This window comes from Rana temporaria, chromosome 6 (genome assembly GCF_905171775.1).
Source record: "Rana temporaria chromosome 6, aRanTem1.1, whole genome shotgun sequence".
In the NCBI taxonomy this organism is placed as follows: Eukaryota; Metazoa; Chordata; class Amphibia; order Anura; family Ranidae; genus Rana; species Rana temporaria.
In genome coordinates, this window is record NC_053494.1 from 72,278,340 (window position 1) to 72,303,852 (window position 25,513).

Below are 25,513 nucleotides of genomic sequence, written 5' to 3' on the forward strand. Positions count from 1 at the left end.
CTTGCGCCCAAAGTTAAAGCGGCGTAACGCACCGGAGATACGTTACGTGGATCGGACAGATACGCCAATGTATCTGAATCCGGCCCACAGTGTGTAGAGGATATATATACATCCTAGGCGTTGTACATATATTTATACACTGTATAGCTTAGCTAGGTTAGCTATTCCTATTTGTCAGGCAGTAGATTGTGTTAGCTGCAGTGCTCTAACGTGGTGTATTGCCTGCATGCTGTTTAGTTTACACTTAAACATAGTACTCAGTGTTAGTGCACGTGTGCTATTTAATTGCACATAAACGCAGTTGCTGTTAGTGCACGTGTGCTATTTAATTGCACATAAACGCTGTTGCTGTTAGTGCACGTGTGCTATTTAATTGCACATAAACGCAGTTGCTGTTAGTGCACGTGTGCTATTTAATTGCACATACACGCAGTTGCTGTTAGTGCACGTGTGCTATTTAATTGCACATATAAACGCATTAGCTGTTACTGCACGTGTGCTATTTGATTGCACATAAACGCAGTTGCTGTTAGTTCACGTGTGCTATTTAATTGCACATACACTCAGTTGCTGTTAGTGCACGTGTGCTATTTAATTGCACATAAACGCATTAGCTGTTACTGCACGTGTGCTATTTAATTGCACATAAACGCAGTTGCTGTTAGTGCACGTGTGCTATTTAATTGCACATAAACGCAGTTGCTGTTAGTGCATGTGTGCTATTTAATTGCACATAAACGCAGTTGCTGTTACTACACGTGTGCTATTTAATTGCCCATAAACACAGTTGCTGTTAGTGCACGTGTTCTATTTAATTGCACATAAACGCATTAGCTGTTACTGCACATGTGCTATTAATTTGCACATAAACGCAGTTGCTGTTAGTGCACGTGTGCTATTTAATTGCACATAAACACAGTCACTCTTACTGCACGTGTGCTGTTTTTTTGGCCATAAACGCAGTCGCTCTTACTGCACGTGTGCTGTTTTTTTGCCCATAAACGCAGTCGCTCTTACTGCACGTGTGCTGTTTATTTGCCCATAAACGCAGTTGCTGTTAGTGCACGTGTGCTATTTAATTGCACATAAACGCATTAGCTTTTACTGCACGTGTGCTATTTATTTGCACATAAATGCAGTTGCTGTTAGTGCACGTGTGCTTTTTAATTGCACATAAACGCAGTCGCTCTTACTGCATGTGTGCTGTTTATTTCTGATTTTGTCCTGTGCAGGCCATTAAAATGTCTGGAAGGACAACAAAGAGAGGCAGAGAGTCACGAGGGCAAGCAGGCTCTACATCTAGAGGCAACACTGGTGGTGGACACGGTGGCCGTCTGACACGCTCGTCCTTCTTTTCGGGAGCTGGCCGTGTTGATAAATTAGTAGAGTGGATGACCAAGCCGTCCTCATCCTCCTCATCCTCTCTCACCCAGGCTGAGCTTAGTTTGTCTGGCAAAGCAGCTGCCAAGGCGTCCTCTTCCCTCTGCACAATGGCATCACACAATCCTTCCCTAGTCCCACCATGTCCTCCTGAGGAGTCCCCCGAACTGTTTCAACACAGTGTTGGGTACATGCTGCATGAAGATGCGCACCGTTTTGAAGGCTCCGATGACGGAACACAGATAGAGGAAGGCATTGATGTGAGCCCATAGAGAGCGGGTGCCCGAGAGGGACAGCAATCTGGCAGTCATGTTCCCCCAGCTGCAGCATACTGCCAGGTTTTCGACAGTGATGAGGAGGGAGGGGATGATGAGGTCACTGACTCTACGTGGGTGCCTGATAGGAGAGAGGAGGAGGAAGAGGAGGAGGAGGAGGAGGAGGAAGAGGCACAGGCACATCTCCAAAGAGGAAGTATGCCCTCCAGGGGCCAGCTTAAAGTGGAGTTCCACCCATTTTTTCATGTTTGGCTGTGCTGCATGTCCTTAGTGCCTAGATTTCATAATGGACAATCTCTTTTCTTTTTTTGTATAGTAAATACCTTTTCTGCCGTTTTAAAAGTCAGCTTCCTGGCTTAATCACCTAGGCGATTAAGGAATAAGGTGATTTGCAAGGGTTCTACAGCAGCCGTGAGGAAGGGTAAGTAAGAGATAGAGGCGTACTAAGCGGTGAATTTGGGCGAACAGAGGAGGGGGGATGTCACCAGGGAGCTGCACACAGCTGAATGGCTCAGTGCAAACCCCCCCCCCCCTTAGTGCAAACCAGGCTCAGTGCAACCCCCCCATCCATCCCCTCCTCTCACGGCCACGGACTGTGTGAGTGGTGCTCGGCACTTGACCTGACATACTGAGTGAAGCCGCCTCCCCCTCCTCTCTGTGTATGTGTACAGAGGAGGGGGAGGGGACCTTCTGTCCATGTGCTGTCGCTGCGCTGATCTGAGGTACTGAATGGGGGGGGGTTGCACTGAGCCTGGTTTGCACTAAGCCTGGTTTGCACTAAGGGGGGGGGGGGGTTTGCACTGAGCCATTTAGCTGTGTGCAGCTCCCTGGTGACATCTCTATGCTGCACGATCTAAATCCACATGTCCTTTGGCTTGGTGTGAATCCAAATGTCCTCTGTGACTGTCCTTATGGCAGGTGGGTGCTCAGTGGTGGTGTGCTGTCCTGTGTGATGTCCTGGGCTGTGAGGTGTCCTGTGCTGTGTGGTGTCCTGTGCTGTGTGGTGTCCTGTGCTGTGTGGTGTCCTGTGCTGTGTGGTGTCCTGTGCTGTGTGGTGTCCTGTGCTGTGTGGTGTCCTGTGCTGTGTGGTGTCCTGTTCTGTGCGGTGTTCTGTTCTGTGCGGTGTTCTGTTCTGTGCGGTGTTCTCTTCTGTGCGGTGTTCTCTTCTGTGTGGTGTTCTGTTTTGTGCAGTGTGGTGTTCTGTTTTGTGCAGTGTGGTGTTCTGTTTTGTGCTGTGCGGTGTTCTGTTTTGTGCGGTGTTCCGTTCTGTTTTGTGCGGTGCGGTGTTCTGCTCTGTGCGGTGCGGTGCGGTGTTCTGTTCTGTGCGGTGCGGTGTTCTGTGCGGTGTTCTGTTTTGTGCGTTGTGGTGTTCTGTTTTGTGCGGTGTGGTGTTCTGTTTTGTGCAGTGTTCTGTTTTGTGGGGTGCGGTGTTCTGTGCGGTGCGGTGTTCTGTGCGGTGTTCTGTGCGGTTCGGTGTTCTGTTCTGTGCGGTGCGGTGTTCTGTTCTGTTCGGTGCGGTGTTCTGTTCTGTGCGGTGCGGTGTTCTGTTCTGTGCGGTGCGGTGTTCTGTTCTGTGCGGTGTTCTGTTCTGTGAGGTGTTCCTGGATACTCTAGTCTAAACCCATTATTTTCAGGTATTGTCCGAATTCTCTTCCTCCCCCTATCCCTCTCCCCCTCGTTCTCTCACAAACATATTGACTATTGCTTTTTCTTGCAGGAACTAAGAATTTGGCTTTTGAGCAGAGGATCGACATCCGATTCGGTTTCCTCCATACTCTAAAACCATTATTTTCAGGTATTGTAAAACATTTCTCTCTGCTCGCTCTCTCTCTCTGCGTTCTCTCTCTCTCTCTCTCTGCGTTCTCTCTCTCTCTCTCTGCGTTCTCTCTCTCTCTGCGTTCTCTCTCTCTCTGCGTTCTCTCTCTCTCTCTCTGCGTTCTCTCTCTCTCTCTGCGTTCTCTCTCTCTCTCTCTGCATTCTCTCTTCTCTCTCTCTCTGGCCTCGTACACACGACAGAGTTTCTCGGCAGAATTCACCGAGAAACTCGGTCAAAACCCGGATTCTGCCGAGAAACTCTGTCGTCTGTACAGTTTTGGCTCGATGGAGCCGCCGAGGAACTCGACGAGAAAATAGAGAACATGTTCTCTATTTTCTCGTTGTCCGCGTTGTTCTATGGGAGAAGGCGGCCCGCCGAGCTCCTCGGCGGCTTCATCCCAAAACTCGACGAGGAACTCGACGTGCCAAGCACGTCGAGTTCCTCTGTCGTGTGTACGGGGCCTAACTCTGCGTTCTCTCCTCTCTCTCTGCGTTCTCTCTCTGCTCTCTCTCTGCTCTCTCTCTGCTCTCTCTCTCTGCGTTCTCTCTCTCTCTATGCGTTCTCTCTCTCTGCGTTCTCTCTCGCCCTCTCTCTCTGCGTTCTCTCTCTCTCTGCGTTCTCTCTCGCCCTCTTTCTCTGCGTTCTCTCTCTCCCTCTCTGCGTTCTCTCTCGCTCTCTCTCTCTGCGTTCTCTCTCGCTCTCTCTCTCTGCGTTCTCTCTCGCTCTCTCTGCGTTCTCTCTCTGCTCTCTCTCTGCTCTCTCTCTTTGCGTTCTCTCTCTCTCTATGCGTTCTCTCTCTCTGCGTTCTCTCTCGCCCTCTCTCTCTGCGTTCTCTCTCTCTCTCTGCGTTCTCTCTCGCCCTCTCTCTCTGCGTTCTCTCTCTCTCTCTCTCTGCGTTCTCTCTCGTTCTCTCTCTCTGCGTTCTCTCTCGTTCTCTCTCTCTGCGTTCTCTCTCGCGTTCTCTCTCTCTGCGTTCTCTCTCTCTCTCTCTGCGTTCTCTCTCTCTCTCTCTCTGCGTTCTCTCTCTCTCTCTCTCTCATCTATTTTCACCTTGATAATTATATACGGTATTATAAATACTATATTTTTTTTAGGTATATTTGGACAACTCTAAACCTTATAAAATGTCATTATAATAAAAATGTATATTCATGTGTCAATAAAAATATATATAAAAACGTGTTTTTATTCACAAAATGTATTTAGAATTTCTCCTTTTTAAATAATTTAATTTCTTAGCTGTTTCTTTCTTCATAATGAAAGTTATTACAGTGCAACATACTATTGCTCATTATTTAGAGCAAACGCCAGCAATCTGCTTTCTCGTGCTACATTTCTTTCTTGCCTTCTTTCTCTTGCACAATTTTTGGTTGCCAAACCCCTTTTTTCTCTATAATATATTACTTATATATTATATATATATTGCACGGTCGTGCGACGTGGCTCCCAAACAAAATTGGCTTTTATTTTTTTTTCTCACACAAATAGAGCTTTCTTTTGGTGGTAGTTGATCACCTCTGCGATTTTTAGTTTTTACACTATAAACAAAAATAGAGCGTCAATTTTTTAAAAAAATTAATATTTTTTACATTTTGCTATAATAAATATCCCCCAAAAATATATATATATAAAAAAAAAAAAATTTCCTCAGTTTAGGCCGATACGTATTCTTCTACATATTTTTCTTAAAAAAAAAAAAATCGCAATAAGCGTTTGGTTTGCGCAAAAGTTATAGCGTTTACAAAATCAGGGAAAGTTTTATGGCATTTTTATTAATATTTTTTTTTTTTACTAGTAATGTCGGTGATCAGCGATTTTTTTTCTTTTTTTTATCGTTACTGCGACATTATGGCGGACACATCGGACACATTTTTGGGACCATTGGCATTTTTATAGCGATCAGTGCTATAAAAATGCCACTGGCAGGTAAGCGGTTAAGTATGTTCCCTGTGTGTTCTAACTGAAGGGGGGTATGACTGATCGCTGTTCATACATTGTATGAATGTATCCATGTGCTGTGCTCATTATGAGGGGTTCCCACCATCCCTGTGCTGAGTTCCTGGAGTTGTACACCCGCTGTACCCATTATGAGGGGTTCCCACCATCCCTGTGCTCATTATGAGGGGTTCCCACCATCCATCCATCCCTGTACTGTGCTAAGTTCCCGGGTCTGTACACCTGCTGTGCCCCATTATGAGGGGTTCGCACCATCCCTGTGCTGTGCTCATTATGAGGGGTTCCCACCATCCCTGTGCTGAGTTCCTGGGTCTGTACAACCGCTGTGCTCATTATGAGGGGTTCCCACCATCTCTGTGCTCATTATGAGGGGTTCCCACCATCCCTGTGTTCATTATGAGGGGTTCCCAGCATCCCTCTGCTCATTATGAGGGGTTCCCACCATCCCTGTGCTGTGCTGACTTCCTGGGTCTGTACACCTGCTGTGCCCCATTATGAGGGGTTCGCACCATCCCTGTGCTGTGCTCATTATGAGGGGTTCCCACCATCCCTGTGCTGTGCTGAGTTCCTGGGTCTGTACACCCGCTGTGCCCCATTATGAGGGGTTCCCACCATCCCTGTGCTGAGTTCCTGGGTCTGTACACCAGCTGTGCCCCATTATGAGGGGTTCCCACCATCCCTGTGCTGAGTTCCTAGGTCTGTACACCCGCTGTGCTCATTATGAGGGGTTCCCACCATCCCTGTGCTCATTATGAGAGGTTCCCACCATCCCTGTGCTCATTATGAGGGGTTCCCACCATCCCTGTGCTGTGCTCACTATGAAGGGTTCCCACCATCCCTGTGTTCATTATGAGGGGTTCCCACCATCCCTGTGCTTATTATGAGGGGTTCCCACCATCCCTGTGCTGTGCTCATTATGAGGGGTTCCCACCATCCCTGTGCTAAGTTCCTGGGTCTGTACACCCGTTGTGCTCATTATGAGGGGTTCCCACCATCCCTGTGCTCATTATGAGGGGTTCCCACCATCCCTGTGTTCATTATGAGGGGTTCCCACCATCCCTGTGCTGTGCTGAGTTCCTCCTGCTTCCTCCTTTCCCCAGCAAAGCACATTGCCACCATAACATTGCGCATCGCATCCGGGAACTCAGCACAGCACAGTGATGGTGGGAGCCCCTCATAATGATCACAGCAGATACTATTAGTCCTTTTTGAGCATCCAGCTTTTTAAATTCATCATAACGAATGTTGGTAATTTTTTATGAAAAGTGAATGAATCTAACGAAAATTGAGTTTCGGGCACGAAATACGAAATAATGGCTAATGCGAAACTAAACAAAATTAATTTATTGACGGCGCACGTTTAGTATGTATACACACCACGATAGATAGATAGATAGATAGATAGATAGATAGATAGATAGATAGATAGATAGATAGATAGATAGATAGATAGATAGATAGATAGATAGATAGATAGATAGATAGATAGATAGATAGATAGATAGATAGATAGATAGATAGATAGATAGATAGATAGATAGATAGATAGATAGATAGATAGATAGATAGATAGATAGATAGATAGATAGATAGATAGATAGATAGATAGATAGATAGATAGATAGATAGATAGATAGATAGATAGATAGACTTGTTATGTAGATATATTTGCATAGAAACAAATTATTTAGTATATTTACTGGTTCCTGGAAGGAGGATGGGGGGAGGAGAGGTTCCTCTGACACTCCCGTTGCTATGGAAACCTGACCTGAAACTATTACATTGCTTGTGCAGCACTGAGCATGTGCGAGATCTGCAAGGCAGAAATCCAGGAAGTCATACAGTCTGGCTTCATGATGCCCACACTTAAGATGGCCACGGGCTATTTCTAGATTATAAACTAACTAAATACTCTAACAACCTAACAAAACGGACCTTAGTTTACAGACTAACTTTACTAGACTACATTAAGCTTGTGTATTACAGGGGTATTTATATTTAAAAAGTGAAATTGTGGGTGGAACTCCCCTTTAAGGGCAGCACACCAACTGCATTACATCGCAGAGCTACGCCTATGCAGGGTGCTGCTGTGTCTCAACGGTACTGCAAAAGTTCTTTGGTGTGGGCCTTTTTTGAGACATGTGCATCAGATCGCACCGTTGCTATTTGCAACATACAGTGGGTGACCGCTATATTGTGTCAATCTTGCTCCCTTTCTTGGCGAGATTGACCACCTACGAGCCTCATCGCGGGAGCCAGCGCCGAGCTGGCTTGCCGCGATGGAGACAAAGCCATCATAGAAGCGACGGGAGATCCGACTTGGATTCCCGCCAATTCTAGGTGCGGCATTTGGTATGCATTCCTTAGAGGGAGAACTCCACACCAATTTTTAAATAAAAAACCGACATAGGTTCCCCCCCCAGGAGCATACCAGGCCCTTAGGTCTGGTATGGGTTGTAAGGAGACCCCCCCCTACGTCGGTTTTTCGGCGTAGGGGGGGTCTCCTTACAACCCATACCAGACCTGTATCCAAAGCACGCTACCCGGCCGGCCACGTGGGTAGGTACCGGAGCATGATGGGACTGTGAGGCCTATATAAGTCGGATGCAAGCCGCGCACCTGTCATTGCAGCGAGAAGAGCCGTCGGGTCAACATCGGAAGAAGGGAGAAGAAGAGAAAAGAAGAAGACGACGTCACAGAAGAGCGTGCTGGCCGCCTGCTAGTAACTGAGCTAACACACGAAGTTAGCGGCGGCCAGCACCGAAGGAGAAGGCACCGGACAGCGCAAGAAGAACCGGGGTGCGCCGAGTCAACAGCGGAGAGCGGCGAAGATAGAAGAAGACCCCCCAGAGCGGAGAAGACCCCCCCGGAGAGCGGAGAAGACCCCCCGGAGAGCAGAAGACCCCCCCGGAGAGCGGAAGAAGAAGCCCCCCCTGCTAAAAGAGCTAAAAAAGACAGGGGGGCCCCGGAGCAGACTAATAAATTATTTTAAAAACCCTGTGTCGTGTGTTTATTAACTTTAACACTTTGCATCCAGGTGAATGGGTAGGGGTACGATGTACCCCATATCCATTCACTTAGGGTGGGGGGCCCCCTTATTTGAGGGGGCTCCCAGATTCCGATAAGCCCCCCGCCCGCAGACCCCGACAACCAACGGCCAGGGTTGTCGGGATGAGGCCCTGTCCTTATCAACATGGGGACAGGGTGCTCTGGGGTGGGGGGGGGCTCGCAGTGCGCCCCCCTGCCCCAGAGCACCCGACCCCCCCATGTTGAGGGCATGCGGCCTGGTACGGCTCAGGAGGGGGGGTGCTCGCTCATCCCCACTCCTTTCCTGGCCAGCCGGGTAGCGTGCTTTGGATACAAGTCTGGTATGGATTGTAGGGGGACCCCCTACGTCGGTTTTTCGGCGTAGGGGGGGGGTTCCCTTACAACCCTATACAACCATATGTTGACCTGCCATGCAGTTCGTTGGCAAGCATACCTGAAAGACCCACACCAAAGAACAAAGCGGACCTCCCCTTGCCCCTCATCAGCTGGAACCTCCAACCCCACTAGACCCTCAGTCCTCTCTGAAGCCTGCACTGATAGGACTGAAGGTGTAGAAATAGGTGTGTCACAACCTAGTAGTACATGCAGGAAATCTACTGATGGTAGCAGACAAATTTCCCTGCCCCAGCTGCTGCAGCGCCGAAAGAAGTACTCTCCCAGCCATCCACATGCCCAGCCGTTGAATGCTAGCTTAGCGAAATTGCTAGCACTTCAACTGCTACCTTTTCAGTTGGTAGATTCTGCCCCCTTCCGTGAGTTTGTGGAATGTGCGGTACCTCAGTGGCAAGTACCCAAACGCCACTTTTTCTCATGGAAGGCGATTCCCGCTCTCTACCGGCATGTGGAAGGCAATGTCCATGCTTCGCTGGACAGGGCGGTCAGTGGTAAGGTGCATATCACTGCTGACTCATGGTCCAGCAGGCATGGACAGGGACGTTACCTCTCTTTCACGGCGCATTGGGTGACTCTGCTGGCAGCTGGGAAGGACAGAGGGCAAGGTACAGTAGTGTTGGAGGTTGTTCCGCCACCACGCCTCCAAAACACTACTACTGGTTGTGACACACCTCTCCCTCCACCCCCTCCTCTTCTTCTTCCTCTGTGGCCTCTTCCTGTGCTGATGTTTCCTCGGAACCAGCCGTGCTCTGTAGGCGTACGAGGGGCTATGCAGGAATGCAGGCAGAGAGATGCCATGCGGTCCTAGAGCTGGTGTGCTTGGGAGACAGGAGCCACACTGGGGCAGAGGTTCTGTCAGCTCTACAGGGGCAGGCTCAGAGGTGGTTGACGCCACACCACCTTAAGCCAGGAATGGTGGTTAGCGACAATGGCACCAACCTCCTCTCTGCCCTGCGACAGGGAAAACTGACCCATGTGCCCTGTTTTGCTCATGTTCTGAATTTGGTGGGGCAGCGGTTCTTGGGCAGGTACCCGGGCTTACAGGATGTCCTGAAGCAGGCCTGGAAAGTCTGTGTGCATTTCCAAAGGTCATACAATGCCACTGGCGGTGAAAACCACCAGTAATGTGGGTATAGATTGTAAATGACTATTGGATATCATGAATGTCTCTGCAGTTGATATACACAATTTAACAAACTAGGCAAGCCAAGAAGTTGGAAGCAGTCCACAGGTGTAGTGATGAAAGAAATCTCAGGTAACAGTGATGGCAACCACGCTGTGTTCAAAACAAACAGGAGACCTCCACCACAGATAATACTGACTCTTACCAGAATACAGTAAATATACAGCATAAAAATCAGATCCAGCAGCAGCCCAAATGGTTATCTTCAACCAGCGATATCCCAATAGGGCAGTGTTTCTCAATTCCAGTCCTCAGGCCCCCCAACAGGTCAGGTTTTCAGGATTTCCATTATTTTGCACAGGTGATTTGATCAGTTTCACTGCCTTAGTAATCACCACAGCCTTTTCTTCTGAGGGAAATCCTGAAAACCTGACCTGTTGGGGGGGCCTGAGGACTGGAATTGAGAAACACTGCAATAGGGGAACTCTCCATTCATTAGTGATCACCATTTAAATCCAAGCTCCACAGATATGTAAAGAAACACCAAGAGGGGAATATAGCATAATACTGCGCTGATTTATTTAAAACATAGAACAGCCGAATGCTTATTTACATTCCGAAGATATAAAATAGGCATCAAGCGGGCATAAAAAGTAGAAACAGCAGGGCAAAAAAACACAGCCGGCCGGACTGTGTGTTGGCGTACTGTGTTTTTTTGCCCTGCTGTTTCTACTTTTTATGCCCGCTTGATGCCTATTTTATATCTTCGGAATGTAAGTAAGCATTCGGCTGTTCTATGTTTTAAATAAATCAGCGCAGTATTACGCTATATTCCCCTCTTGGTGTTTCTTTACATATCTGTGGAGCTTGGATTTAAATGGTGATCACTAATGAATGGAGAGTTCCCCTATTGGGATATCGCTGGTTGAAGATAACCATTTGGGCTGCTGCTGGATCTGATTTTTATGCTGTATATTTACTGTATTCTGGTAAGAGTCAGTATTATCTGTGGTGGAGGTCTCCTGTTTGTTTTGAACACAGCGTGGTTGCCATCACTGTTACCTGAGATTTCTTTCATCACTACACCTGTGGACTGCTTCCAACTTCTTGGCTTGCCTAGTTTGTTAAATTGTGTATATCAACTGCAGAGACATTCATGATATTCAATAGTCATTTACAATCTATACCCACATTACTGGTGGTTTTCACCACCATATTTTGAACTGTTTCTAATCTATTGTCTGTTAGTCACGTTTGGTTCATTATATCACTCTAAATTAGCGCGACTTCCTTTTTCTACTATGTTTGTTTTGTGCTGTATGGCACACTTAAGACGCGGCTGACACAAATATATTTTTTTGCACTTTAGGTTGGGTCTGCGCAACAATATTCCTTTTTTCCATACAATGCCACTGCTCGGCTGACAGACCTCCAAAGGGAATACAACCAGCCCAAGAACCGCCTAATCTGTGACATGCCCACCAGATGGTACTCTACATTGGCCATGCTGCAGCGGCTGCACACGCAGCAGAGGGCCATCAATGAGTACCTGTGCCAATATGGCAGCAGAACTGGGTCAGGGGAGCTTGGGTTTTTTCCCCACGCCAGTGGGCCTTGATTAGGGATGAGCTTTGTGTTCGATTCGAACGTATGTTCGACTCGAACATTGTCTGTTTGTACGTTCGTCGAATTTCGAACAAAACGGGTCGTTCGCGCCAAATTCGAATGATGCGCAACGGCCCATAATTCACTGCGGTATTGCGCGCTGATGATTGGTCAAGCATGCACCATGACCCTACATGCTTGGCCAATCACAGCACGCAAAAAACGAAGAACCATAATTGGCCAGGGTGGCTTTGGCCAATAATGGCTCAGGGGGTTTAGTACACGCCCCACACGCGTGTAGTGTGTTGCGGCGTTGTTAAATAAAAGTCAGTCAGTCAGTTAGAGAGAGAGAGAGAGAGAGAGACACAGTGGGTCGGATTCAGATACATTGCAGTATCTGTCGGCGCGGCGTAACGTATCACATATACGGTACGCCGCCGTAACTTAGGGCGCAAGTTCCGTATGCAGAAACAACTTAAGCCCTTAGTTACGGCGGCGTAACGTATTTGTGTCGGCGTAAGCCCGCCTAATTCAAATGGGGATGATGTGGGCGTGTTTTATGTTAATTCACTGTGACCCCACGTTTTTGACGTATTTTACGAACGGCGCATGCGCCATTCGTGAAAAAATCCCAGTGCGCATGCTCGAAAATTACGCCGCAAGTCGTCATTGCTTTAGACGTGAACGTAACTCACGTACAGCCCTATTCACGAACGACTTACGCAAACTACGTAAAATTTTCAAAACTCGACCCGGGAACGACGTCCATGCTTAACATTAGAAATGAGTGATAATAACTGCGCTGTGTGGGTATGGAGGGATAGGGCAACAACCACAAAATAAATAAATAAATAAATAAAACTAAACAGTGATCAAATAAGTCCCACCAAATGGGCGGGGTGAACTCTACAAGCAGTGTGCAATCTGAATTGTGAAGGTGGGTGATCTGGAAAAGGTTAACACTATGCAGCAAAATCCTTATAAGGAAATAAAATAAACATGGAAGTACAGTTATCAAAATAAATGTCCAAGATTGGTACTAAAGACCAAAGGTAAGTGATCCCAACACATAATAAAGGATAAAAATCCAGTGAAATCAAGTGCAAATACAAATCTCGCATCCAAAAAGCATATGTTTAAAGGTGCAGTCCTTGATAGCTGTGAGTGATAAGTGATGAGAAACCAGGAAATCCAATATTTCAGAGAAGAGCAAGCTTCGGTGCGCACACCTCTAGTGGTATGGAATGCTCACCTCAACGCCATAGCACGGATAGCCTGGATACCACTCAGGGTGTACTCAAAGATCCAGCAGGATGAGGGCTAGATGTAGTCTCCACATTAAATGACCATATTGGAAGAAACAAGAAAAAGATATGGCGTAATACTGGAAGCAAGGGTCTAAAAAACGATCAATCACATGCACATGCACTCACATGGAGGCCGTGAGCAGTGGGCCTATCTCCTACGAACGGCGAGTTCGTGCGACCCAGTCTGAGATCTTGATTGTATGCTGATCCTCTCTCTTTGGCCTCCACCTAAAAATCCACGGATACTGGCACTAAATGCTCAGCAGGTATAGATGGGCAAAGAGAGAAGAAGGCACATAGTACAGCTCCGCTTCAAAAGGTATTTAATATAAAAACATATAAAAAACTCACATTTAAAATGTCAGAAATATCCAAACAAAACGAGCAGCGAGCTCATATCTCTCTCTTCAGAGTGTGTGAGGTCTGGTACTTCCTGTCCCTACTAGTGGCGTCATGTCACATGACTTCATCAGATGAAGTCATGACATGAGTGCATGTGCATGTGATTGATCGTTTTTTAGACCCTTGCTTCCAGTATTACGCCATATCTTTTTCTTGTTTCTTCCAATATGGTCATTTAAAGTGGAGACTACATCTAGCCCTCATCCTGCTGGATCTTTGAGTACACCCTGAGTGGTATCCAGGCTATCCGTGCTATGGCCTTGAGGTGAGCATTCCATACCACTAGAGGTGTGCGCACCGAAGCTTGCTCTTCTCTGAAATATTGGATTTCCTGGTTTCTCATCACTTATCACTCACAGCTATCAAGGACTGCACCTTTAAATATATGCTTTTTGGATGCGAGATTTGTATTTGCACTTGATTTCACTGGATTTTTATCCTTTATTATGTGTTGGGATCACTTACCTTTGGTCTTTAGTACCAATCTTGGACATTTATTTTGATAACTGTACTTCCATGTTTATTTTATTTCCTTATAAGGATTTTGCTGCATAGTGTTAACCTTTTCCAGATCACCCACCTTCACAATTCAGATTGCACACTGCTTGTAGAGTTCACCCCGCCCATTTGGTGGGACTTATTTGATCACTGCTTAGTTTTATTTATTTATTTATTTATTTTGTGGTTGTTGCCCTATCCCTCCATACCCACACAGCGCAGTTATTATCACTCATTTCATTTGTTTTCATTTTTGGCTGGGACCAATTTCAGGTAACTGCAGCAGTGCCCCCTAGGTTTAGAATATCGATAGCGCGAGAGCCCTTCCATTACATACTTAACATTAGCTACGCCTCATATAGCAGGGGTAACTTTACGCCGAAAAAAGACTAACGTAAATGACGTAAAAAAAATGCGCCGGCCGGACGTACGTTTCTGAATCGGCGTATCTACCTAATTAGCATATTCATCGCATAACTATACGGAAGCGCCACCTAGCGGCCAGCGTAAATATGCAGCCTAAGATACGACAGTATAAGACACTTACGCTGGTCGGATCTTAGGGAAATCTATACGTAACTGATTCTCTGAATCAGTCGCATAGATACGACAGCCCGCACTCAGAGATACAACAGCGTAACCGGAGATACGCCGTCGTATCTCCTTTCTGAATCCGGGCCAGTGTCTTTTCTACCAGATAGATAGATAGATAGATAGATAGAGCAGGCAGGCTAGTCAGTTTAGTTAAATGTACAGTGTGTAGAGGATATATATACATCCTAGGCGTTGTACACTGTATAGCTTAGCTAGATCAGCTAACAAAAATAGTTTTCCCAGATGGGGTTGTTGCGCAGCTCTGATAGAGAAAGGTGTAAACCATGTAGTAAAAAATATGTATTTTATTTGATTCACATGTAAAAAATGGGAACAAGGAGGGATGGCGCAATTGATGGAACATGAGTTATAGCAGGTACACAAACAGCGTTTACATGAATGTATAAAACGGTACACAAATGGTGTTTATACGATCAAAAATATGCATCATAATATAAACAATTCTAACGAACGTTTCGACCTGTTAAAGGTCTTCTTCAGAGAAATTTTGTGTAGCTGAAAGGGAACAGATAGTGGTTAGACATCTCATGATTGTAATTTTAAATATTAGAAAATACATTATTACGTTTTAAGTTTGTGTCTGCTAATACAAAGGGCCTGGATATGGAGAAGCAGTAAGCTACAATACAATATAGGCAGTTCATATGTGTTTAATACAGAACAATAATATTAAATGTATTTTTTGGGGGATTTGTAGTCCCCTTACCTTGATGCGGTGTCACAGGTGAGTGCTGCGGGCCGGACGCTTAGATCAAATGGCCCACCCAAGAGCGCCCCCCATCCCAGGGAGTGTGGCAGCCAGCCACGCCGTGTGGAGCTCCTCGCTCGACACCACAAGAGGTCACCCCCAAAATAGGTAGGGCGGGTGGTGGAAGGACCGTGCGAAAGCCCGGGAGGGATGGGGGAGATTGGAGGTGATGGGAAGGAAAACTTAAAAAAGCCTGAAAGCAAGATAATACGGTGGTATTATGGACTGTATCGTTATACACATGCATAACAGGTAATTGAATGATATGAACATTGGTCCTTGAGGATGGGTGGGTAAGAGAACAGGACACAGATTGGACCGACATGAACTGTCGGTAACAGGGAAAAAGGCCAAGGGATGCCGGTATAAAGATTATAAAGCAGTGTGTCTCTAAAGAAAGGGTGCGTAGGTCTCCCTATGGCACGGAAAAAATACAGAAAAGAAGGGGAATGGGGGAAAAGGGAAAGAGGGAAGAGAGGAGGAAAGGAAAAGGGGAGGGGAAGTGGAGGGAGGAAATGGAGAATGGGAGAAAGAAAAGGAAAGAGAAGGAAGGAAAGGAAAAGAAAAAAGGGGGAGTGGGGTAAAGATGCTGGGAAAATCCAGAAAAAGAAAAAGAAAAAAGGAGGGAAGAAAAAGGAGAGGGAGGAAGGAAGCAATGAGGGAATAAGGAAGGGAGGCTAAGGAAATTAAAGGGGAAAGGAAGGAAGGAAAGAAGAAAAGGAGGGGATGGGGGAGGGGAGATGGCAAGGGAGTGAAGGGAGAAGGGAAGCTGGGGATGAATGGAGAGTGAGAAAAAGTGAAAAAAGATGTGTGAACAAAGGTGCTAAGTGCAAAGTGAAAGAGGTAGTGACAGCAAAACCAATTGAATAAAAAGAGTGTGGGAGTGATGAGTGAATGAGTGAAGGCGGGGAAAAAAGGAGAAAAAAAAAAAGAGAGAAAGGGGGGGAAAATGAGGATAAGAGTGGGGGGTGTGCAAGAAGTGAGAGGGAAAGGAAGAAGAGTGAGGGTGGATAACAGAAGTGAAGAAACAAGGAAAGTGAAAAAAGGAAAAAAGGAAAAGGAGGAGTGAGATATGAGCCAATATCAGGGCAATGAATGGGCCAACCTCATGCAGGGGTATGAATCCTCATTTGAGCTTTGATTGCAGGCCATCCCTCTGTTACTTTCAAACGTGCCAGTTCGCTCCATGACCGTCTGGTACAAAGTGAATATAGGGATGCTGCCAAAAAGACTACACGCTGCCCCGTATCAGGCACCTTTCTTTGTGGGCATTGTTCCCACTGCCCACTCATTAGAAAATAAAAAAAAACTTTCGACTTCCAAATGGGGATGTCTTCAAACCCTCCCAATTTGTCAACTGTCAAACCAAGGGCATTGTCTACCTCATGGAATGCGAACATGGTGCTTTCTACATTGGGAAGACAAAACAGGAGGTCTGGCGAAGGATAGCCAAACACACCTACAGTATGAAAATAGGCAATTTTCACCTCCCCATTGGGAGACATGCAGTTTTTCAACACAACTATACAGTACCAAAGGTGACTTTCACCGCGCTCTACAGAATCCATATTCCGGATAGAGGCGGAGATTGGAACAAAACCTTGTTGCAATACGAGCAGCGATGGTTTTTTCGACTGCAAGCTACCACCTTGCCAGGTCTTAATGAGTCAGTCTCTTATGCTCCCTTTCTTAAGGGATTTGTATCCGGGAAAACGCAGTAATTCATACCTGCGTTTTTCTCCCCATAACCTTTAAAAATTGCCATTTTTCAGATTCAATTCCACTGTACTGTTTGTGTTTAACTTCAATTTTTGTAGAAATTGATTTTCACAATTAATTTTTACAATCAATTTTGACAACATCTAGAACTACACCACTATACTAGTTCCCAGACCCCCCTCAGAATGTTTAAAATGTGAATACTCTGTCGGTGGTTTAACGAATATACCAAAAGTTTCAAATATGGTCTCTTCCCCGCACTCGGATATGTGGCCCCCATATACCATGGTAGGGATCACCAATTCTCCATGTAAACTACTGCCACTTGCCCCCCGCTATCAGTCATTTGCCACATCCCATGTTCTTTTAGAAGAATACCATATACAATCCTCACACCTGTAGTACACAGGTTTACAGGGTAATTATATGATGGCCATGGTTCTGGACCAAAAACATGTATGTTTCAGCTGGCCACTACTGCCTATATGAATTTGCATAACAATAAGTGGAACTGCATTCCCTTGATGATCTGTGTATGGCTCTCATGTATATATGTAAATATTTCTGTGTGGCTTTTTTTCTATAATGATCCCTCTTCCTTGTTGTATTGTGTCATTGCTGTGTAGTTTGAACGGCGCCTCCACTGGCCCCTCTTTGACGCTCTCCCTCCCCCAGGTGTGTTCCCAGCCGCCGCTCCCTGGATTCTCCCGTCCACCACCCAGCAGGGTGAGAGATTAGCGCGATCACTTGCGCTATAGCATTTCCCCGCATGATGGCGACAGCGCGCAGTCGCCTCATGTATGGGGAATGCACTCTCCCCCTGCTGGTGGCATGTGTGCACCGCCTCCACACCCAGTGGCTTGCATCGCGCGTGCGCGGCTGGCTCGCGTGCATGCGATGACGTCACTCGATCACACGGTAGTGTGGGGGCGACGGGCGGAGTCCACGCCGCAGGCGCGCGCACACGCCGAGGAGGCCACCGCCGCCTTAGTCCTGGCCACTCACCAGGTATGTGTAGGGTACATTGATTGCCCTGGGAGGGTGATGGTTAATTTTTGGATCAATGGGGCCTAGGGGCGGACCGTGATCAATCAGATCCAGATTGATTCCTCTCCCACCCCCTAATTAGGCCAGGTGCACCATATATAGCTATGCTCTCTATGGCTCACTGTTAGGATCACATTGGCACCTTCATACACGGCACACCGCTCATCCTGCGCTGTGGGTAAGATTAGGCTGCACAATTTCCCAACCTCTCCCTGCCGTTTTTGGCCAGGCTTTCTCTCAATGCAATACTATATTATCTCCCCTTACAGAGAAAACCACATTGTCTGCTTGCTGTTGCTACTTTTACACCAGCAGCATTCTGATCCAACATTGTGATCCATGCCTAGGAAGCCTGCGAATTTGTTTTCAAATTCTCCAACATCTCTCTACATTTTAAAGGTACTACTCTCCCGATCCTCTCCCTACGTTTATCGCCTTTCCCATCTTTCATCACTCATGCTCCTGTCCCATCACCCCCCCCTTCTTTTGCAGCTTCACCCTTTTACACTCATATCACCAATTTCCTATCATCCCTCTAACATCACAGCACCCATCCTCACTTTTCACATCCCATCCCCCCCTTCCAATCACCTTTTCCTCCTTCATATGTCTCCACACGTTTTCATTTCATTTTTTGTTTTTCCTTTTTTCCCTTTTCTTCCCTTTTTTTCCCCCCTTCACATTCTCCCTTTCCTTCTTCCTCACCCTCTTTTTGCTTCCCTTTGCCGCTTTCACACCTACCCCCCCTCCCCCTCTTTCAACACCTCCCCTCACTCCTCCTTTTCCTTTTTTCACTTTCCTTGTTTCTTCACTTCTGTTATCCACCCTCACTCTTCTTCCTTTCCCTCTCACTTCTTGCACACCCCCCACTCTTATTCTCATTTTCCCCCCCTGTCTCTCTTTTTTTTTTTTTCTCCTTTTTTCCCCGCCTTCACTCATTCACTCATCACTCCCACACTCTTTTTATTCAATTGGTTTTTGCTGTCACTACCTCTTTCACTTTGCACTTAGCACCTTTGTTCACACATCTTTTTTCACTTTTTCTCACTCTCCATTCATCCCCAGCTTCCCTTCTCCCTTCACTCCCTTGCCATCTCCCCTCCCCCATCCCCTCCTTTTCTTCTTTCCTTCCTTCCTTTCCCCTTTAATTTCCTTAGCCTCCCTTCCTTATTCCCTCATTGCTTCCTTCCTCCCTCTCCTTTTTCTTCCCTCCTTTTTTCTTTTTCTTTTTCTTTTTCTGGATTTTCCCAGCATCTTTACCCCACTCCCCCTTTTTTCTTTTCCTTTCCTTCCTTCTCTTTCCTTTTCTTTCTCCCATTCTCCATTTCCTCCCTCCACTTCCCCTCCCCTTTTCCTTTCCTCCTCTCTTCCCTCTTTCCCTTTTTCCCCATTCCCCTTCTTTTCTGTCTTTTTTCCGTGCCATAGGGAGACCTACGCACCCTTTCTTTAGAGACACACTGCTTTATAATCTTTATACCGGCATCCCTTGGCCTTTTTCCCTGTTACCGACAGTTCATGTCGGTCCTATCTGTGTCCTGTTCTCTTACCCACCCATCCTCAAGGACCAATGTTCATATCATTCAATTACCTGTTATGCATGTGTATAAAGATACAGTCCATAATACCACCGTATTATCTTGCTTTCAGGCTTTTTTAAGTTTTCCTTCCCATCACCTCCAATCTCCCCCATCCCTCCCGGGCTTTCGCACGGTCCTTCCACCACCCGCCCTACCTATTTTGGGGGTGACCTCTTGTGGTGTCGAGCGAGGCGCTCCACACGGCGTGGCTGGCTGCCACACTCCCTGGGATGGGGGGCGCTCTTGGGTGGGCCATTTGATCTAAGCGTCCGGCCCGCAGGACTCACCTGTGACACCGCATCAAGGTAAGGGGACTACAAATCCCCCAAAAAATACATTTAATATTATTGTTCTGTATTAAACACATATGAACTGCCTATATTGTATTGTAGCTTACTGCTTCTCCATATCCAGGCCCTTTGTATTAGCAGACACAAACTTAAAACGTAATAATGTATTTTCTAATATTTAAAATTACAATCATGAGATGTCTAACCACTATCTGTTCCCTTTCAGCTACACAAAATTTCTCTGAAGAAGACCTTTAACAGGTCAAAACGTTCGTTAGAATTGTTTATATTATGATGCATATTTTTGATCGTATAAACACCATTTGTGTACCGTTTTATACATTCATGTAAACGCTGTTTGTGTACCTGCTATAACTCATGTTCCATCCATTGCGCCATCCCTCCTTGTTCCCATTTTTTACATGTGAATCAAATAAAATATATATTTTTTACTACATGGTTTACACCTTTCTCTATCAGAGCTGCGCAACAACCCCATCTGGGAAAACTCTTTTTGTTATATTTTTCGGGGTGAGCAGCCCCATTCTCTCCACTTCAGTGTCTAGTCCTTTCTAGCTAGATCAGCTATTCCTATTTGTTAGGCAGTAGATTGTGCTAGCTGCAGTACTCTAACGTGTTGTATTGCCTGTATGCTGTTTAGTTTACACCTAAACATAGTACTCAGTGTTAGTGGACGTGTGCTATTTAATTGCACATAAACGCAGTTGCTGTTAGTGCACGTGTGCTATTTAATTGCACATAAACACATTAGCTGTTACTGCACGTGTGCTTTTTAATTGCACATAAACGCAGTTGCTGTTAGTGCACGTGTGCTATTTAATTGAACATACACGCAGTTGCTGTTACTGCACGTGTGCTATTTAATTGCACATAAACGCAGTTGCTGTTACTGCACGTGTGCTATTTAATTGCACATAAGCGCATTAGCTGTTACTGCACGGGTGCTATTTATTTGCACGTAAACGCAGTTGCTGTTACTGCACCTGGGCTATTTATTTGCACAAAAAACGCAGTTGCTGTTACTGCACGTGGGCTATTTAATTGCACATAAACGCAATCGCTCTTACTGTACGTGTGCTGTTTTTTTGCCCATAAACGCAGTTGCTCTTACTGCACGTGTGCTGTTTTTTTGCCCATAAACGCAGTCGCTCTTACTGCACGTGTGCTATTTAATTGCACATAAACACAGTTGCTGTTACTGCACGTGGGCTATTTAATTGTACATAAACGCAGTCGCTCTTACTGCACGTGTGCTGTTTTTTGGATGCAATTATTTGCATGTGGCTCTTTGCTGAGCTCCAATTACATTATCAAAGTATATAGGGCCAAAGGGTCTTGTCAGGGCCGATCCTCCCTATAGGCTCACTATGAAAGCTGCTTAGGGCCCCGCAAAGCTGCGAAGGGCCCCCCAAATTACTAGAGGCCCCGCCTGGTAAGAAGTCATTTTCGCCCTCTCACCCCACTTCTCAACTCGTGGCTGCATGGGAGAAGAGGCAAGAAGTCAGCACCCCTTGCTTCTCAATTTAATGTAAGATGTCATTTCCGACAGCAGAACACAGCCTTCCCCCACTTCTCAACTTTCTTTAATGTGACATGTCACTGTCGTCAGCGCCTCCCGCTTCTCATTTTTAATGTTGTTATATCCTCTGTGTTGTGAGAGACACAAGACTCTGGTCTGGAACAATGGAGGTTTATTCAGTACAGGATGTACACTGCAACATGCATCTCAGGACAGTACAGGTTATCTGCTTCCTACATGTGATCTCTCTAAGATGGCTACTATACCCCTTAACCCTTGTCATCACTGCTGGGTGGAGCCAGCCTTAAAGTGCCAGTACATGTGTAACCCTTCAGGTATAACCCTTCAGGTATTTTCGCCCCCTCACCCTGCTTCTAAACTCGCTGGCTGAGTAATTTCCGACAGCAGAAGAACACTCCCTCCTCCCGCTTCTCAACTTTCTTTAATGCAACATGTCACTGTCGTCAGCGCCCCCCGCTTCTCATTTTTAATGTGCCATGTCATTTTGCTTAGGGCCCCAGGGAGGTCAGGATCGGCACTGGGTCTTGTAATGACCTGGGGGAGTGGTGGCGGGGAAACTCATGCTATATTCTTCAATGATTTTTATCCATATTGCAGGGACCAAACATTACATTAAAGCCGCAAGCAGTATTAAATTACTTTTTTCATGTTGTGCAGGGACATTTCTAAACGCGTGCCACTACTATAGACACCCAGCAGGTACGATATTTAAAGGAATTTTTGTTTTTTCACTTTAAGCATCATTAAAATCGCTGCTCCAGAAAAAACTACAGTTTGTAAAACTTTTTTTTCCATTGATACATGTTCCCTGGGGCAAGACCCGGGTTCTCAAAGATGTTTTCCAACAATATTGGTCTTTAAAATGAGCACTTTTGAATTCGAACGTTCGAGTCCCATAGACTTCAATGGGGTTCTAAATGTTGGCACGAACGATCGGTCCGTTCGAAAGTTCTGGTGCAAACCGAATGCGGGTATATTTGGCTCATCCCTAGCCTTGATCAGGGATGCATGCACTGTCCTGTCACCATTTGAGGAGGCCACGAGGATGGTGAGCAGTGACAGTGCATGCATCAGTGAGACTGTCCCTCTTATTCACCTGTTGGAGCACACGCTACGTGGAATAATGGACAGGGCCCTTGAGGCAGAACAGAGGAAGGAAGATCGAGGAGGACTTCCTTACCTCTCAAGGCCCCCTTTATCCAGACAGTGGTCCTGCATGCTTGCCTAGCACACAGGAAGAGGACGAGGAGGACGAGGTGGAGGAGGAGAAGGAGGATGATTGTATCAGCAGCATGGAGGTGGAGCCTAGCACTCAGCATCAGCAGCAGCAGTCTTCAAGGGATCACTTACAGTCCCAAGGAACCCATGGACTTTTACATGGCTGGGATGAGGTGGCTGCGGATCCTGTCATCCTCAGTGACCCAGAGGACTGTGCTCCGAATGCCTCAGCAAACCTACGCTGCATGGCCTCCTTGATCCTACAAAGCCTGCATAAGGATCCTCGTGTTCGTGGTATCAAGGAGAGGAATCATTACTGGCTGGCAACTCTCCTTGATCCACGTTACAAGAGTAAGGTTGCGGAGCTTATCTTGCCGTCGCAGAGGGAGCAGAAGATGAAACATCTTTGGGAGGCCTTGCAGAAGGGTCTGTGCAACGTGTTCCCAGAACCTGGGGGATTACCAAATCCTGTTCCTGGACAACGTGTTGCTGAGGCTTCGGTGAGTCACAGAAGGAGCGGTGGAGAAGTTGGCCATCTGACCGATGTGTTCAGACAATTTTTTAGTCCGCAGCCCCAAGGTATGACCGGTTCCAGCAAAACCATTGCCAGCATTTGGTTTACATGGTGCGTGAATACCTAGGGGCAAGATCAGACTTGGACACCTTCCCCACCGAAAATCCTCTGGCTTACTGGGTCTTGAGGATGGATCACTGGCCAAAGCTTGCACAGTACGCAATTAAGCTACTGGGTTGTCCTGCATCCAGCGTTCTTTCAGAACGCACATTCAGTGCTGCTGGAGGCTTTGTGACCGATCACAGGGTGCGCCTCTCCACTGACTCCGTTGATCGACTGACCTTCATAAAAATGAATCAGGCTTGGATCAACACCAGCTACCAAGCACCTGATGCTGATGTAACTGAATATTTTTTTTAAATGACAGATCCCTTGGAGACTGCCTATGCTGATGCTGAGTGACTGTCCTGTTATGCTGCTGACTGAATATCCTTTTCCTCCTCACTGATCTTGCTGATAGCTAGTAAGAAAATTTTCGTTTCTGGGCTCCGCCACCAGTGCCTAAGGCCCAATTTTTCTGCCCCTGTTTAACAGGGGCGTCTAATAAAATTTTTGAAGCAATACTTTGCATGTTGCGCTTTGCTGCGCTCAGTGTTGTGTTGTGCCTAAGGCCCAATTTTTCTGCCCGTTTAACAGGGGCGTCTAATAAAATTTTTTTGATGCAGTACTTTGTATGTGGCTCTTTGCTGCGCTCCAACTTCAGTATCTGTGAGGGGTTGCAGTGTTGTGTTGTGTCTAAGGCCCAATTTGTCTGCCCCTGTTTAACAGGGGCATCTAATAACAATTTTTGATGCAATACTTTTCATGTGGCTCTTTGCTGCGCTCCAATTACAGTATCTGTGAGGGGTTGCAGTGTTGTGTCTAAGGCCCAATTTGTCTGCCCCTGTTTAACAGGGGCATCTAATAACAATTTTTGATGCAATACTTTGCAAGTGGCTCTTTGCTGCGCTCCAATTACAGTATCTGTGAGGGGTTGCAGTGTTGTGTCTAAGGCCCAATTTTCCTGCCCCTGATTAACAGGGGTATATAATAACAATTTTTGATGCAATACTTTGCATGTGGCTCTTTGCTGAGCTCCAATTACATTATCTGTGAGGGGTTGCAGTGTTGTGACACCGCCACCAGTGCCTAAGGCCCAATTTTTCTGCCCCTGTTCTAGTACTTTTCTTTGTTTGATTATTTTCTAATTTGAGTTCATTCTAGCTGTCTCCTACGTTATCATAGTGTCATGTTTATTTTCCTGTACTAAATACTCATCATTGGCAATGTAAACACCACAAATCTAGATGTGTTCTTTTAGGCAGCATTGATATAATAAGAAGTCACACATTGTTGAGTATCCAAAAATATTTATTGTATCACACTTAAAATGTGTAATTTTTATTTTTTCAAAAAATATCTTAATAGAAATTCTTTAATTATTTTTTTTGTCAAGAAAAATATATTTTGCTTTGAAATACTTGTATACATCTATTTTTTTTTTAAACCCTCCCCAGCACATCAATGAGATTCTTTAGTTTTTGGTCCACCTTTTGGTTTTTCTTTATAAGCTTCTCTAAGGCGATGTTTGTGTCCTCTATTTCTGCCCTGCAGGACATGATCTCCCCAATTAGGACATGGGCACTGTAGGTGTCCAATCTGCCCCCAACAGCTCGAACTCCTCCTGAAATTTGGGAAAAAAAACATGTATTACCTGAAGCTGTGCTGTATGACACTGACCTGATGTGGTGGCATTTTCCACTTCCTGCACATCCGGCGAGGGTGGGGCATGGCTCTGTGTGGGCTTGATTGCGCCCAATGAGATTGTAAAAAAAGGGATACATGAATCAAAAAGATTAGAGGCCTGAAAGAGGAATATCAATCATTATTTTTATAAAGTGTGGTACAATTGTCTGTTTTTACAATCCTTCTAAGCTTAACACAGGATTTTATCCATTACCAAAGCTGCTGCATTTCTCTATCTTTGGCCAAATTTCCTACATGGAAAAACAACAAGTATACACCGGATCACCTCTTTGTTACACCCTAACTAGGTTGTTCTTGTGGCCAACACTCAGTGCCGATCCTGCCCTCCCTGGGGCCCTAAGCAAAATGACATGGCACATTTGTTATGGACTCTTCTCCACTGGTGAAGAGTTGTCGTTACACCAGCATGTCCTTGTCTTCTGTGGAGATAGCAGCCCATACAACCAAGGATACCTTTCTGAAAACAATACTCTCCTGGGTACTTTCCGGTTGGCCTGCAATTGTCACACAGGAGTATGAACCTTATTTCCGTAGGCGTATGGAATTAACTGTGGCTGGCAACTGTGTTTTATGGGGAGACCGAGTGATCATTCCACAGACCCTCCCGAGACACAT

At 46.1% G+C, this 25,513-nt stretch overlaps 2 long non-coding RNA genes across 2 annotated transcripts; both read left to right on the forward strand.

The window, feature by feature from the left end:
- The first annotated feature begins 1,835 nt into the window (after positions 1-1,835).
- Positions 1,836-4,627, forward strand: LOC120944479. Its single transcript, XR_005750391.1, has 3 exons — positions 1,836-2,076; positions 3,373-3,450; positions 4,566-4,627. It is a non-coding gene; the product is annotated as an uncharacterized LOC120944479 (long non-coding RNA).
- Positions 4,628-17,972: 13,345 nt separating this feature from the next.
- Positions 17,973-20,256, forward strand: LOC120944476. The gene is made up of 4 exons (XR_005750388.1): positions 17,973-18,110; positions 18,202-18,331; positions 19,580-19,814; positions 20,026-20,256. It is a non-coding gene; the product is annotated as an uncharacterized LOC120944476 (long non-coding RNA).
- The last annotated feature ends 5,257 nt before the right edge of the window (positions 20,257-25,513 follow it).